Source organism: Microtus pennsylvanicus, chromosome 10 (assembly GCF_037038515.1).
Source record: "Microtus pennsylvanicus isolate mMicPen1 chromosome 10, mMicPen1.hap1, whole genome shotgun sequence".
In the NCBI taxonomy this organism is placed as follows: domain Eukaryota; kingdom Metazoa; phylum Chordata; class Mammalia; order Rodentia; family Cricetidae; genus Microtus; species Microtus pennsylvanicus.
The window spans coordinates 21397873-21411618 of NC_134588.1; the positions used below are offsets into that span (position 1 = coordinate 21397873).

Here is a 13746-nt window from a genome sequence, read left to right on the forward strand (position 1 = left end):
TAAAATTGAAATTAATTCACAGAAATGTAGTTTCTACTCATATTATGTCACATCCTCTCTTTAAAAAATTGTTGTCTCTTTATCTTTCCAAACACGTTGGTTACTAGTATCTTTGTGCACATGCGTGCACACACATACACATGGATATACTTGTCTCTTGGGTAATCAGTATACATATAAGACAAATAGTCCTTTATTTATATTTACCTACAGAAAGATACATGTCAGAACACACGCGCGCGCGCACACACACACACACACAAACACACACACCTTTCCCTCATCTGTGATGTTTTTCCTCTTCACAGAAATTGAATGATCTTATTCCATGTGAAAAACAGAAATAAATGTCATTTGAAATACTTAACATAAATCCAAACTACTTTTTAACCGGTAGTAGAAAGAGTGAACTATATATTTACATTTATTATTCACTTCAAATTTGACTACTTTCTCCAATTTTGAGGGCTTTATTAATAAGGTACTTTTGGAAAAGCACATAATTCTATTTGAATTTGAATTTAATTATTAGGACGCCTCAGCCACGTTAGAGAGAGCAAAAGATATTTCTCAAGAAATACTTTGTTTCTTAGGTAAAATGAGGCATTTTGTCAATTACAAAGGCTGTATCTTAAGCAGCCAAAGTAGACTCTTGTCTTCTCAAAGACAATCAAGGTCTACAGGAACATGCATTTAAAGCATAAACTACATACTTACTCAACAATAAAGTTCTGCAGAAGCAAGCACTGAGATTTTGAGACACTTCACACATTAATTTTTGTAGGGTACAAAAAGATGTGAATGTTCCATTAGGGACAGGACTGTCCTGACTCAGCCAATTTGATGGCTATGTGACCTTCTCCAATGTGTTTAACCTCTCTGCCCTTATGCTCCCTATCTATAAAACATAGATGTTAATAGTTCCTCATAGGACTATAAGCAAGGACACTGCATGCGTCAGAACACAAAAAACACCCAGCCCAAGGTCAATACACCTCAGTTCTTGCACAGCTAGCAAAACTAGGAAACAATAGAAAATGATGGTTAAGATTCAGGCCACTTGAGAGCAACCCTGGCTATAGAACATCCCAGCTGTGTGGCTGCATGCAGAAGAAGCTATTTTAATCCATATCAACCTCACCTTCCTCTTCTGTAAAAGAAAGGTTCTAAGAACGCTTCCATGGAGGGATTTTATCAATTAAATTACAGGGGTCTAGCAAGGTAACTCAGTTAGTAAAACACCTCCCTCCTATGCACAAAGGCCTGGGTTCAAGTCCAGCACCACATAAACTGGCCATGGTGATGCATGTCTGTGAAATTAGCATTTAGAAGGTAGAGGCAGGCAGAGCAGAAATTCAAGGCCATCCTCAGCTACTTGGTGAGTTCGAAGCGAGACTGGGCTACATGAGATTTACTACAAATGTTTTGTAATTGTGTATAATATTATAGTTCTGTTTAGTACAAGGAAGAGGAAATCATTGGTTTTATCTTATTCTCATACCCAAGCTCCCTACCATAGCATCTATACAGGACTAACTCTCTCTAAATGATCACAAAAATAAACCAGAGTAACTACATGAATGTCTTGCATCTGTGTTTAAAGAACATCGTGGAACGTGGAAGATGTGGGCTGAGGTGATGATAGTGCAGTTGGTAAAGTGCTTGCCTTGAAAACACAAGGATCTGAGTTAGATCCCAGGGCCCGTGTTAAAAAACCTGAGCACTGTAGAGTAATCCCAACAACGGGAAGACTGAGACAGGCAAATCCCATATACTCCTAACTGACCAGCCAGCCAAGTTCAACGCAAGTTCCAGGCTACTGAGAGAATCTGTCTCTAACACAAGGTGGATGGCACCTACAGATTGACTCTTCAGATTGTTCCCTGGCCTCCACATTCATGTACACATACACACAGAACCCGAACACATAGAAACTAAATATATCTGTCCATACACAGAAGTCAATGTAAGTTGAAGCTGCAGCGTTGCACAGGTAAAAGGTCCTTCTCCATTCATTTCCACCTAACAGGTCACTTCTCCAGATGTTATCAAATAGACATTTTCAGTGTCACCTCAAGGGCCTCACCTCTCCTGAGCTGGACTTCAGAGGCTCAGAGGCAGTGTCTGGTGCCCTAAGGACAGTCTGCTATGAATGTCCTGGCCTGCAGGATCTGGAAGCCATTCTAATCTATCACAAAGACCTAGAGGCTATCTCCTGGTAACTTGTCATGGGCTCTGGTGATTGTCTCTGAGAATGCAATAAACCTGCAAAGTCTTGTGTGTGTGTTGCATACTGGAAATATACTAAATATATTACTACTTCACCGGGGACACTCTTGACAATAACGTGAATGTCTGAGGGAATAGAAATCCATTCTTAAAATGTTTCTGACATCAAAGGTGACCGCTGTGTTTCAGAAAATAGTACAAAGTAAGATTGACTTGTGTGATTGAGATATTCATAAGACCAACACTGCAGAGGTAGGCTGGGGAGGGGGCTCTATGATTTTTTTTCACTGTCTAAGATGGAAGCGAAGGAAGCATACCAGGTGCAGATGTCTCCTTGACTCAATTCTTCAATCATTTTTCCTACGTGTCTTATAGCAAACAGTTGACTCTAATTTTATTGAGGTTTGTCTGATGTGTACTTTGTAAGTGTATCTATGTGTGTGTGCATGTATGTCCATTATATGTGTGCAATGCACGAGTATATGTGCACACAGGCAAGAGGAAGCCAGAGATCAAAGTCAGGTTTTATTTCTCTGGAGCCCTGTACCCCATTTCAAGCAAGTATGTCTCCCTGGGACTTGAACTCACAAAACTGGGTAGGCTTGATGGATTACCCAAAGCCCAAAGGACTCTCCTGTCTGCCTCTTCAGCTCTGGGATTTCAGACATCAACCACCAGACCTGATTTTCTATATGGCTTATAAGGATCAACCTCCGGCCCTCATGGTTAAACAGTAAGCACATTATCAGATGAGCCATTTGCTCAAACTATTTGTAATGTTTTATTAACCTTAAAATAATTAGGTAGAGGGAGATGGCTTATTTATTGTTGTCTCTCACCTTACTGAAAACAAAACCCAAACAATTTTGTCTTTTCTTTAATGGTCATACTTGGGTTTCAATGGTACAGACATAAAAATGTGTTGATTAATTAATAGTATATCTAAACAAAAATTTTATTTTAAATCAAATAAAAATAAAATCAAGTCTAAAAATGCTATCCATGTTGAGAGATGGTTCAATTCTAAATTCAGAGAGCAGTGTGGTCTACCTGAAACAGTGCCTCCTCCTTTTATTCTGCTAACTGAGGGTCTGCTGTGTATCAGACCAGAAGCATAGCAGCTTATTCTTTATTCACAAGGAAGGGATACCTCATACTCGATACCAGAATATGAGCTAGGTAAAGGCCCTATGAACCCAAGGAGTCACAGAGACCGAGTAAGGAAGTACAGTGCTGTGAGAGACACATCAGAGGGAAAAGTCAAACCCAGAGTCCTTGTGGTTTATCTGCTGGCAAACAGACCCTGTTGTACGGGAGGGTGACGAGATGTGGGATCATAGCTAACTTCAATGGACACGCAGTCCTGGAATTGATGACATTGTAGACTGATAGTGGTGGAGATGGCTGGTGACTCTGAGACACTGCCTCAGCAGGAAGTTCATGAGTTCAAAGTCATCCTTGACTACATACGGGGAAGTAAGGGAGGAGGAGGAGGAAGATGAGGAGGAATGATAGGGAGGAAGGAAAAGGAAGGGAACAGAGAAGGGAAGGATACAGCCATTAGTTAATGGGCATGTTGATGTCTGTATTGACAGGGTGCTCACTATAAAACTATTGAACTGGTTTCTGAGTAAACATCAGAAGAGATTCGCATTTCCACCTGAGAAAGTGCATCCTGCCACTTGCTACCACTCTAAGTGGCAGGCCCAGAATAAGACAAAAGGATTTCTGAAATACAATTTAATAACAACTACAGCATACCCAGTCCCCTCCCACCCGGCAGCTTCATCACAGATAACCTCCTGCTTTAATTGATGCAAACAACCCTGACAGCCGAAGCCTGTCTGTTGGCAACAGACATTTATAAACAGAGACTGTATCCACTAGGTCAGTTTTCACAAACTAAGCAAAGAGAATAGTCTGAGTGTTTACCATAAACACTGAGAGATGTACGCCATGTAAATGCCACTAACTCAATGCAAGGACTACAGACCGAGGAGTTGATCAGAACGTTAGTCAACACTCTCAGGGCTGCTGCCTTCCCGTAGGCCTTGTGTGCAAACAGAGAGAGGCTGGGAGAAATGTTATCCAAGGGTCATGAAACATGCTCAGAAAGTAAATGTTACCCTTTGGGAAGTAAACTTTCAATGCACCAAATTCCATCTAGTGCCCTGCAGAAGGATGCCTGCAATGAGTATTCTGCAATACGCAGCTCTTCTTTTATAGGTGAGCAGTCCATCACCAAAGCCCCGGAGTAGAAAGCCAGGTCTGCATCCTCCCGGGCCATCACGGTTTATAACTCCAAGAGCGATGGCTATTATCAGAGTTTTAAAGATTCCCCAGAAACTGCTTTTCTATAACCTCCCTTGGAAGCAAATTTCTGTCATAAACACACTATTCATAAAATTCTTCCATATGCTTAAGCCTGTCAAAGTAGAATCCTCGGGCATCTTTCTATTACAGAGAAGATATCCATTCAACTCCATATTCGTTTATTTATTTCTTAATCAACAAATAGCCATGTCCATCATAATAAAGGTATAATCAGATGCCCTCTTCTGACCCCAGAGATGTCTGTGTTCATATGCACACAGACACATACACAAAAAATTAAAAATAAAATACATCTTTGAAAAAAAAACAGGCAAGTGTGAAGGAAAACAAAGAGATTGAGAGTAACCTAGAGGTTCTTTACTGACAAATGCACAAGATTAAAATGAAGTGTTTCACAGTATTAATTAACTGTAAATAAATAAAAGCTGAGACATCACTCGACTGTCATAGTTACTCATTATCAAAGGTTAATATTGGAAAGATGAGAGCAATTGAGAAAGATACACCATGTTGACCTCTGCCCTCCATACATACACACCCATGCATACACACCCATGCATACACACCCATGCACACACCCAAAGGAAGACATACATATACCATACATACCTACATACTATATTTTTAATTTAAAGATAAAAGAAAATTTTAAAAAGTTTCCATTGGGGATGATAAAAATATTATACAGAAGGAGAATAGCAATTGTTGCCTCACTAGTATTAAAGTCCTTAATAGCCTTGTATTGTACAATTAAATTGTAGGACCCACCACGACAAGCTCACTAGAAGCCCGAGTCTCAGTTTTCCCTAAGGAAATACCTGGTTCCAATAAAGACCACAAACTGAGATCATCCAGGTACCACCCAGGAACAGATCATCGAAAGGAAATTCTAACATTCCGACCATTGTAGATAGGATCACCTGCCAGCACACACGGATCACTTTTCACCATGACATCCTTAGACAAATGTCAGCCAATCAGAGGTGCTGTACCTAGAAATCCCTCACCCCCACCTTTGCTACTATAAAAACCCAACCCTAACTGAGCTTGAGGTTCTTAGACCACTCCAATACATTGGGCACATGGAGAATCTGAGTTTGCAAACTTATGTAAGAATAAAGGCTCTTTGCTTTTACAAAATTGAATAAATAAATAAAAATAAAAATAAAATAAATTGGAAAGATGCACCTGCATGTCTGGAAAGGTTTTCTTCTCTTTACTATTTCTCCTTTCTTTATTGGTAGTACTGGGATTCAAACCCAGGCCTTGTGAATGCCAGGCAAGTGGTCTGTCAACTGAGTCTTTCTTGACGTAGTGTTAATTTTAAGGATATTTACTGTAGAACAGTTCACAGAGCCCAGTTTTTGTTTCACTGGTTTTCTGTTTGTATGCTTTCTGTTTCGACAAGCATGCATCAGTACGGACAATGAGAACTGGACATTTCTAAGGAGGCATACAATGAACTGTGGCTGCTTTGGAAATGGTTTGCTACTCTCACGAAGTGAAAAAAAAATGATTCACTTGGCAAACCTACTCTAATTATTCATACAAAAGACATAAAACACCATGAAGATCCACACACTCTAGCTTTACTTACAGCCTCCCAAAACTGGACGAGACGGTGCCTGAGAGATGACTTAGCATATACTGCTCTTGCAGAAGACCCACGTTTAGTCCTCAGTTCCTATAGATCATTTAGAACATTGTTAGACTAAGTCATGGAAACCATCTGGAATGAAGGTAAACCACTGAGAATTCCGTGTTGAAGTGCATCTGTGTCTGTGTCTGTACTGGTGCGTGTACATATCTGTGTACACCCATGTAGATCCAGAGCTCGACCTTAGATGCTGTTCCTCAGTTCACTGTCCGTCTTGGTTTTGCTTAGACAGAATCTCTTAGCTGTAGCTGGAATATTGAATCTGGGTGGGCAGTGAATTGCAGAGTTCCTCCTGTTTCCATCTCCCCATCACTGGTTTTACATGGATGTACCCAACACCATCTGTTGCTTTGTTTCAAGTGGGTTCTGGGGCTTGATGATGTTTGCAAGTCAAACAGCTTACCAACTGAGCCACCTCCTCAGAACCATCGCTGATATTTTTATTGATGACTAGCTGGTCAGAAATTGTACATGCAAACCAAGATGACACAATAAAGCCCCACCCCTAAGGGTTCAGTAAGTCCTGATGCAGACACTCTGAATAAGGATTGGGAATGGCTGCTCACCTTAAATTATCATTCCTTTGGTCAAATCAGGTTCCTCAATATTAAACTTCAAACTGGCCCCAAAATAATTTTTTAAAAAAATCTGGTAAGATAGTTTCCTAATTTAGAGTTCTTCAGTCAAATTCCAAAGCAGACACGGTCCCAGACAATCCCAACAAGATCACTGGGAGGAAAGCCTGGGCCCCAAGACAGGCAGGCTACGCCATCACCTCGGCACAGGAACTCAAGGCTAGAAACTTCAAAGGCCTGGAAACAACTGTGCAATATTTATTTCACATGATAAATAAATGCATTTCATTCCTAATTCACTGCCTTCTAAAGAGCACAAAAAGCTTTATAAAACCATAAAGCAATCCACTTTCCTCATTTTACATGGAAAATGATGGTGATCTGGAGGGACCAATGACTTAAACAGAATTATTGAGCAACTTAAGGTGAAACAGCAGCACTAGACTCAGAGCAAGCCCCAGACAGGACAGTGCTGCCTGCAAAGAGATCACACAACTAATGGACAGCATAGGAATGCCCAGCAGGCAACAACACATTACTCTTTTGTATCTCTCTCTCTCTCTCTCTCTCTCTCTCTCTCACACACACACACACACACACACACACACACACACACACGAGAGAGAGAGAGAGAGAGAGAGAGAGAGAGAGAGAGAGAGAAGAAGAAGAAGAAGAAGAAGAAGAAGAAGAAGAAGAAGAAGAAGAAGAAGAAGAAGAAGAAGAAGAAAGAGGAGGAGGAGGAGGAGGGAGAGAGAGAGGGAGGAACAGACAGACAGACAGAACAGAGACAGAAAGCTAGCGAGAAAAGACCACATGCCAACCTTCGGTGTTGTTCCTCAAGAACCATCCTCCCAGTTTTTGAAACAGGGTGTCACTGGCCTGGAATCCACCAAGAACTAGTCTGGCTGGCTACCAAGCCAGAGGGCCTTACCTGTCTCTGCCTATTTAGCATTGAGATTATAAGAATATATCATAACATTTGGATTTTTACATGGGTTCTGGGAGCGGATTCAAATCTTTAGGCTTGCTCTGTAAGCTCTTGACCCACTGAGCCATCTCCTCAGCCCAGTGTTTAATAGTTTCATTGTTAGAACTTTAAGAAATAACATGTTACAGTGCCACTTTTCTTAGGTAAAGACAAAAATACAATGGAAGAACAGAATGTTCCAGACTTGTCAAATTAGTGGCCACCCTAGCTGAAATAGCTTTTTTCTCCCGTTCTCTATATAGTTGCCCTTACTGCCTCTGCTCAGCTGGAGTAAGATCACTAAAACACAAACTGCAGAGAGGAAAACACGACCTATGTTATGTTCACCAGGAATGTTTAAAAATACTGTTGAAGATATTTTCCTCCATCTGCTGCAACCTGAACGAAACACATCCTCCAAGCAACGCTTCCCAGCCAGTTTTGATTCCGCGTACATCTATCCAGAGTGGAAAAGGAGAAGGCTCCATTTTCATGAAAAGTTTTGGCCAGAAAAAAATTTGCAGAGGGTGTGGAAATAGCAACTCAAAATCAATAGAAAAATCTCTCTCTAGGACATTGAGGAAAATGGGCAGAAAAATATAAGAGCCAGCAAGTGTGGAGAAGGGGTGCTGTGGAATACTGTCTTCCAGACATGACAAGGCGATCACATACATCAACTCAAAGCAGCTGTGTTTGCCTGTGGAAGACCAACACAAGAACTAACAAATCAAAATGTCAGTGTGGAATGGGGAAGAGTGGTCAAGGACCCCCGCGCCTATCTGAGAGCTATTGGCAGTAACGACCACTGAGGAAGACAGTCGCTTTTCTTTACAGATATGGCCAATGGTAGGTTCCCCATACCCCAGTGCACAGCCACATACCAATACACACATGGGTAGCACTAACTGGACTCAATGGGATATTTGTGACAAAAATAATTTTAAGAAAAGATATAAAGAGATGAGTTAATGAGTGCCTTGAAGTTGAAAGGGAGAAGTGGGTGTGGATAAGATAAAATAAACATTATAAACCTGTATGAAAAAGAAAATAATACCACCCTCTATGTGCACCAGAAAGAACAAGGCATCCAGGAAAGCCACGCTAAGAGCCAAGTTGACAAATTGCCCTTCATTTCTTCTCCAAGGGAATCCTGTTCAGAAAGTCCTTTCTGATGCCTACATTTTGTAGGACACTGTCTATGTTTTCTTCTAGCAGTTTTAGTGTTTGAAGTTTTAAATCAAGATCATTGATGGTCTGGGAAGAGAACAGAAGAGCAGTCAGCTGATTGGTCAGAGGTTAACAGATGGTTCCTGTTCTCATGTTTCATTACAAGAGATCTAGGGAAGCTGCTCTTCAAGTTTGTTTTTTTAAGATTGACTTTCTCTCTCTCTCTCTCTCTCTCTCTCTCTCTCTCTCTCTCTCTCTCTCTCTGTGTGTGTGTGTGTGTGTGTGTGTGTGTGTGTGTGTGTGTGTGTAATCCCATGTGGGAGAATGCCTGCCAAGTCCAGAAGGGGGCTTTTGATCCCCTAGAACTATAGTCATAGCCAATTGTGATTTTCCCAGCATAGTTCTTAGGACAGTTCCTAAGTCTTGGATAGTCTGCAAGAGTAGCAAGTGCTGACTTATCTGTCTAGCCCCAAGATGCTCTTTTAATATCTGTGTGATCCATATAAAGAAAGAATAATTCAAGATATATTACTATACACACACACACATATTTTTTTGCACCCACTTCTAAGTCAGGTCCCTATCACTTCCTAGTGGACAGAAAACATAACCTGAGGATCACATAAATTCTTAAGGGCTGATAATGGAAACAGTAACCTTTGAATGAGGTAAATGGTAAAATCAACTCCATGTGGCCTCATGAAATTCAACATGTAGTCAATTGCACTTATGCATAGCAGTCAAGTGTGGCAGGAAATCCTCCAATCCAGTAAGGAATGAAACAGATTCAAGGAAAAAGACAAGGGATGGAGAAGAAGGTTGGAACAGGTGCAAAGAAACCCGGGATGTAGGGAGTGAGAGCTTGAAGGTGACACTCCCCTGACGGCTGGAGAGTGGCACAGGATGGTTGCTCCCTTTGCTCAGATGCACAGCACTGGCGCACACAATGGGAACACTCCAAGGCTACACAGGAAACACTCTGGTGCTTCAGGCATGCTATCATTTACTGACAGGAAATGGTTTATAAAATATGCCTGCCAGATGCTGAGTCTACTAAACCAATTTTAATTTAAAGTGACAAACAGCAAGGCACAGAGCTGCTAGGCAACAAACCCAGACATAACTATTAGCTCTATGCAATCATTAATGTCATCTGATGATTCATGCCCCAGCATGCTAACCCATTAACAAATATCAAGCCTGCATGCCCGGAGTTGGGACAAAGTTCTGCTTTCATCCCCAGCTCGGCAACAGTAAGACCTCTTCATCTGCATTTGCACTGTTCTTTGTTCTTGATGTGTACACAACAGAAGTGGTCCTTTGTGATAGACAAGTAGCTGTCCGGCTGAGGAGATGGCTCAGTGGGCAAAGCTCTCACTGGGCATGCTCCCCGTGAGTGGGGGCTCAAGTAGGGGTCTCCAGAAGCCACATATGGTGAATGTAATAGCACTTCTCTGCCATCCAAGCTTACCTACTGTGAGGTGGGAGATGCCAACAAAAGACCCAGATGCTCACCGGTGAGCTAGCCTGGGGTATGCAGTGGTGAACAAGAGACCCTGACTCAAACAAGACAGAAGGTGATTACTAGCACACAACGTTGTCCTCTGACCTTCACATGCATGCAGTGGCATGCATGTCTCTCCTGCAGACATAAAGACAGACAGACACACCCACACACATGTACACACTGAGTAGAAAAAGAACTAAGAACAGCAGCTTATAGAACAATTCATGAATTCACTGGATTGTTTCCTGAGGAACCAAGTCTAATGCGTGTGTGATTCAGGTAAGGATTTGTGTGAGATCAGTACTCTGGAGGGCTGTTGCTTTCTTCATGAATTGGTCCCTCAAAGCCCCTTATTCAAAGGTAATATACCCACCCATTGGCCCATTGGGAACAATGGTCCTGCAGGTGACCCTCCAGGTGAGTCTAACGAGGCACAAACCCTTCACTAACTTGAGGTGAGATAATGAGCCTGGGCCTTGACCCACCATCATCTCTACCGAGAAAGAAAAGCTATGTCCTAGGCTCTGTCTCCACCACTAAGTGCCACTAACTAGAGAAGCACACATTGAACACACAGTGCTGCTAACCAGAGAAGCACACATTGAACACACAGTGCTGCTAACCAGAGAAGCACACATTGAACACACAGTGCTGCTAACCAGAGAAGCACACATTGAACACACAGCTAAAGAAGGGAGGAGCTGAGAACAATTACAGAATTGTATGTGGTTACAGCATGAATCTGTCATAAAATATGGTCAGTCATGTAACTGCCAGGCCATGGGTTAAACCCCATCGCATCTGGAAAATGTCTTCGATTACATAATGACACACACAAGAGACACTATGACACTGCCACTGCGTCTAAGAACTCACCTTTGGGAGGGATCCCTCACCGATGGCAGAAGTTTCATCTGCAAAAACACCTTCTTTATTGGCTTACTTTGCACTTTATTAGGTAAAGGAGTGGATGTGAGCATGTGAGTTATATATGTCTTCTACCTTCTTCCATAGGGAACCTAGGGTATGGCTTCTCTGTAGGAGCCATCCTTTCGGTCTGCAGCCGTCTTGTAAACCAACCTTCCGTTGTAAGCCATAGAAATCTCAGAGGAATTAGCACACCAATGATTTAAAAATTAACATCTGACCATGGAAAACATAATGTAACACCCCAGTTATTTACACCTATAAGAGAGAACTGTCAACACGGGATAGGAAAAGACAACATTATGAATGGAAATGTTTTAAATTTGAGGGCCGGAGAGGAAGCTCTGCAGCTAAGAGCAAGAAGTACTCTTACAGAGGACCTGAAATCAGTGCCTTGTTACTGTCTATGACTCCAGCTTCAGGGGCTCCAACGCCCTCCTATGCCCTCCACAGGCATGGCACTCATGTGCACACACCCACACACACATAATTAAGATAAGTATTTCTAAGTTTAAAAGTCTAACATAATAGTTTGGATTACCATGTAAATCATTATATGACCATTCCACTGCCAACCACGCCCAAAGATGTGTTCTTCAACCCCGAGGACTTTACAAAGACGTGAACGAAGCTATATAAACAACCACTACTAGCAATGCCTTCAAAACTAAAGTTTGAAGTGTGAAAGGCCATCAAAATAGTTCAATGATCCCAGATTATCATGTAATTATCTGCTATCTATGCCCCTCCCTGGCAGATTTCTATTAGTTCTTTGACTATAATTGTAGCTGACCTTTTAAAGGCCGTTTAAGCTCTACATAAGAAACCTGATTATAGTGGGAAATATCCTCACAAAAGCAGGACGGGAAACCAACTGCTATTTATTGTACATATAATTATCTTCTCTTTCAGCCCAGGCTAGAGTTCGGACTCTTGTGTAACTCAAATTTCTGTGAGATTGTCATCTGATTTACAACTGGTGACCTAGCATCACCTAGCAGCGTATGAAAATAATTTACTGTGTCTTCTGTGGCCCATCATGGAAATCAATAGCTTGACTATAGAGACGTCTCAATTAGATAGTGCAAAGAGTGAGCCCCGCCCCCTTCTTTCCTGCATCATTAAAATGGTAAGTATTCCACTGCAGTGCTTCAAGTTGAACTGGAAAGCCTCTGTTATTACTGGCTCACATGCAGTGAGACTCACACAGAGGAGAGAAGAAGTAAGGCTAAGGGGGTATAAGTTATGGCATGAGAGGGGAGGGCCATGGAAATGTTAAAGTATTTATTGATGCTTTTCTATACCACCTGAGTAATTTCGTGAGTTTGACAGAGTATTAAATTATAGTGATGAATACATATGAGTCATCAATCCTTGCTGCTGTGTTCTTTGAAGCCCCCAAACCAAGGACATGAGCAGCCACGGTATGTGTTAGCTAGCACAGTGAGAAACGATCTCAAGGCTGAACTGAGATCTCTCTCTGCAAAAAAAAAAAAAACTCAGGGTGGGGGCTGGGGAGATTGCTCAGTAGGTAAAGCAATTGCTGTCAAAGTGTAAGAAGCTGAGTTCAAACCCCCCAGAACCCAAATAAAGGCAGACAACAGAGCCAATGAGGGTGCATTCCTAGTGCCCCCATGGGGAAATGGAAAGCAGGAACAAGAGAATTCTAGGAATCCTACAGACCAGCCAGCCTGGTGTACATGGGAGGGGAAAAGCAATGAGAGATGCTGTCTCAGAAAAGGTGAGAAACAAGGCCTACCACATAAAAGTGTCCTCTGACTCACACGTGTGCCAAGGCATGTGAGGGAAAGACCAACACAGAGGGAAAGAGGGAGGGAGAGAAGGAAATAGCCAACTGTTATACAGATCTTCATGATAGAGACATAGGTACCCACACTGCATCTAAGAACATTATCATTTTAGGACAACTTGTCAAGTATGTCACAGCCTAGGGTGACCTCAGTATAGGAACATGGAATAAAAGTGTTCCAGTCAAATTAAGGAAAGTGGATTGTCCCTCATGGGACAATTGAACCTGGACTCAGGACTTCAATGCACAATTGTGTTTTCTCCTTCAGTACTCAATCGATTTTAAGACAGGAAATTGTGCCATCACTGGGCCCTATATTAACTGATGAGAATTAAAAACTTCTGACTGTATTAAAATGAGGTCTAAGATGGGCTTCCGTTTTGAAAACCTTCTTTTCAAATTGTAGTTATGTCTTTCTTAAAAATTTGATTTTTAATTATGTAAGTGTGTGTGTACGTGTGTTGTTGGAGAGGCTCATGTGAGTTAAGGTGCCCAAGGAAGCCAAAGGAGGGCAGTGGGTCCCCTCAAGCTAGAGTTACAGGAAATTTTTAGCTCCTGCTTAACGTGAGTGCT

The 13746-nt window shown here is 41.8% G+C and overlaps 1 protein-coding gene across 3 annotated transcripts in view; it reads right to left on the reverse strand.

Annotated features, from left to right (window-relative positions):
* Nckap5 (NCK associated protein 5) overlaps positions 1-13746 on the reverse strand; it is a 791944-nt gene that overhangs the window by 468771 nt on the left and 309427 nt on the right. The gene's annotated exons all lie outside the window — the stretch shown is intronic.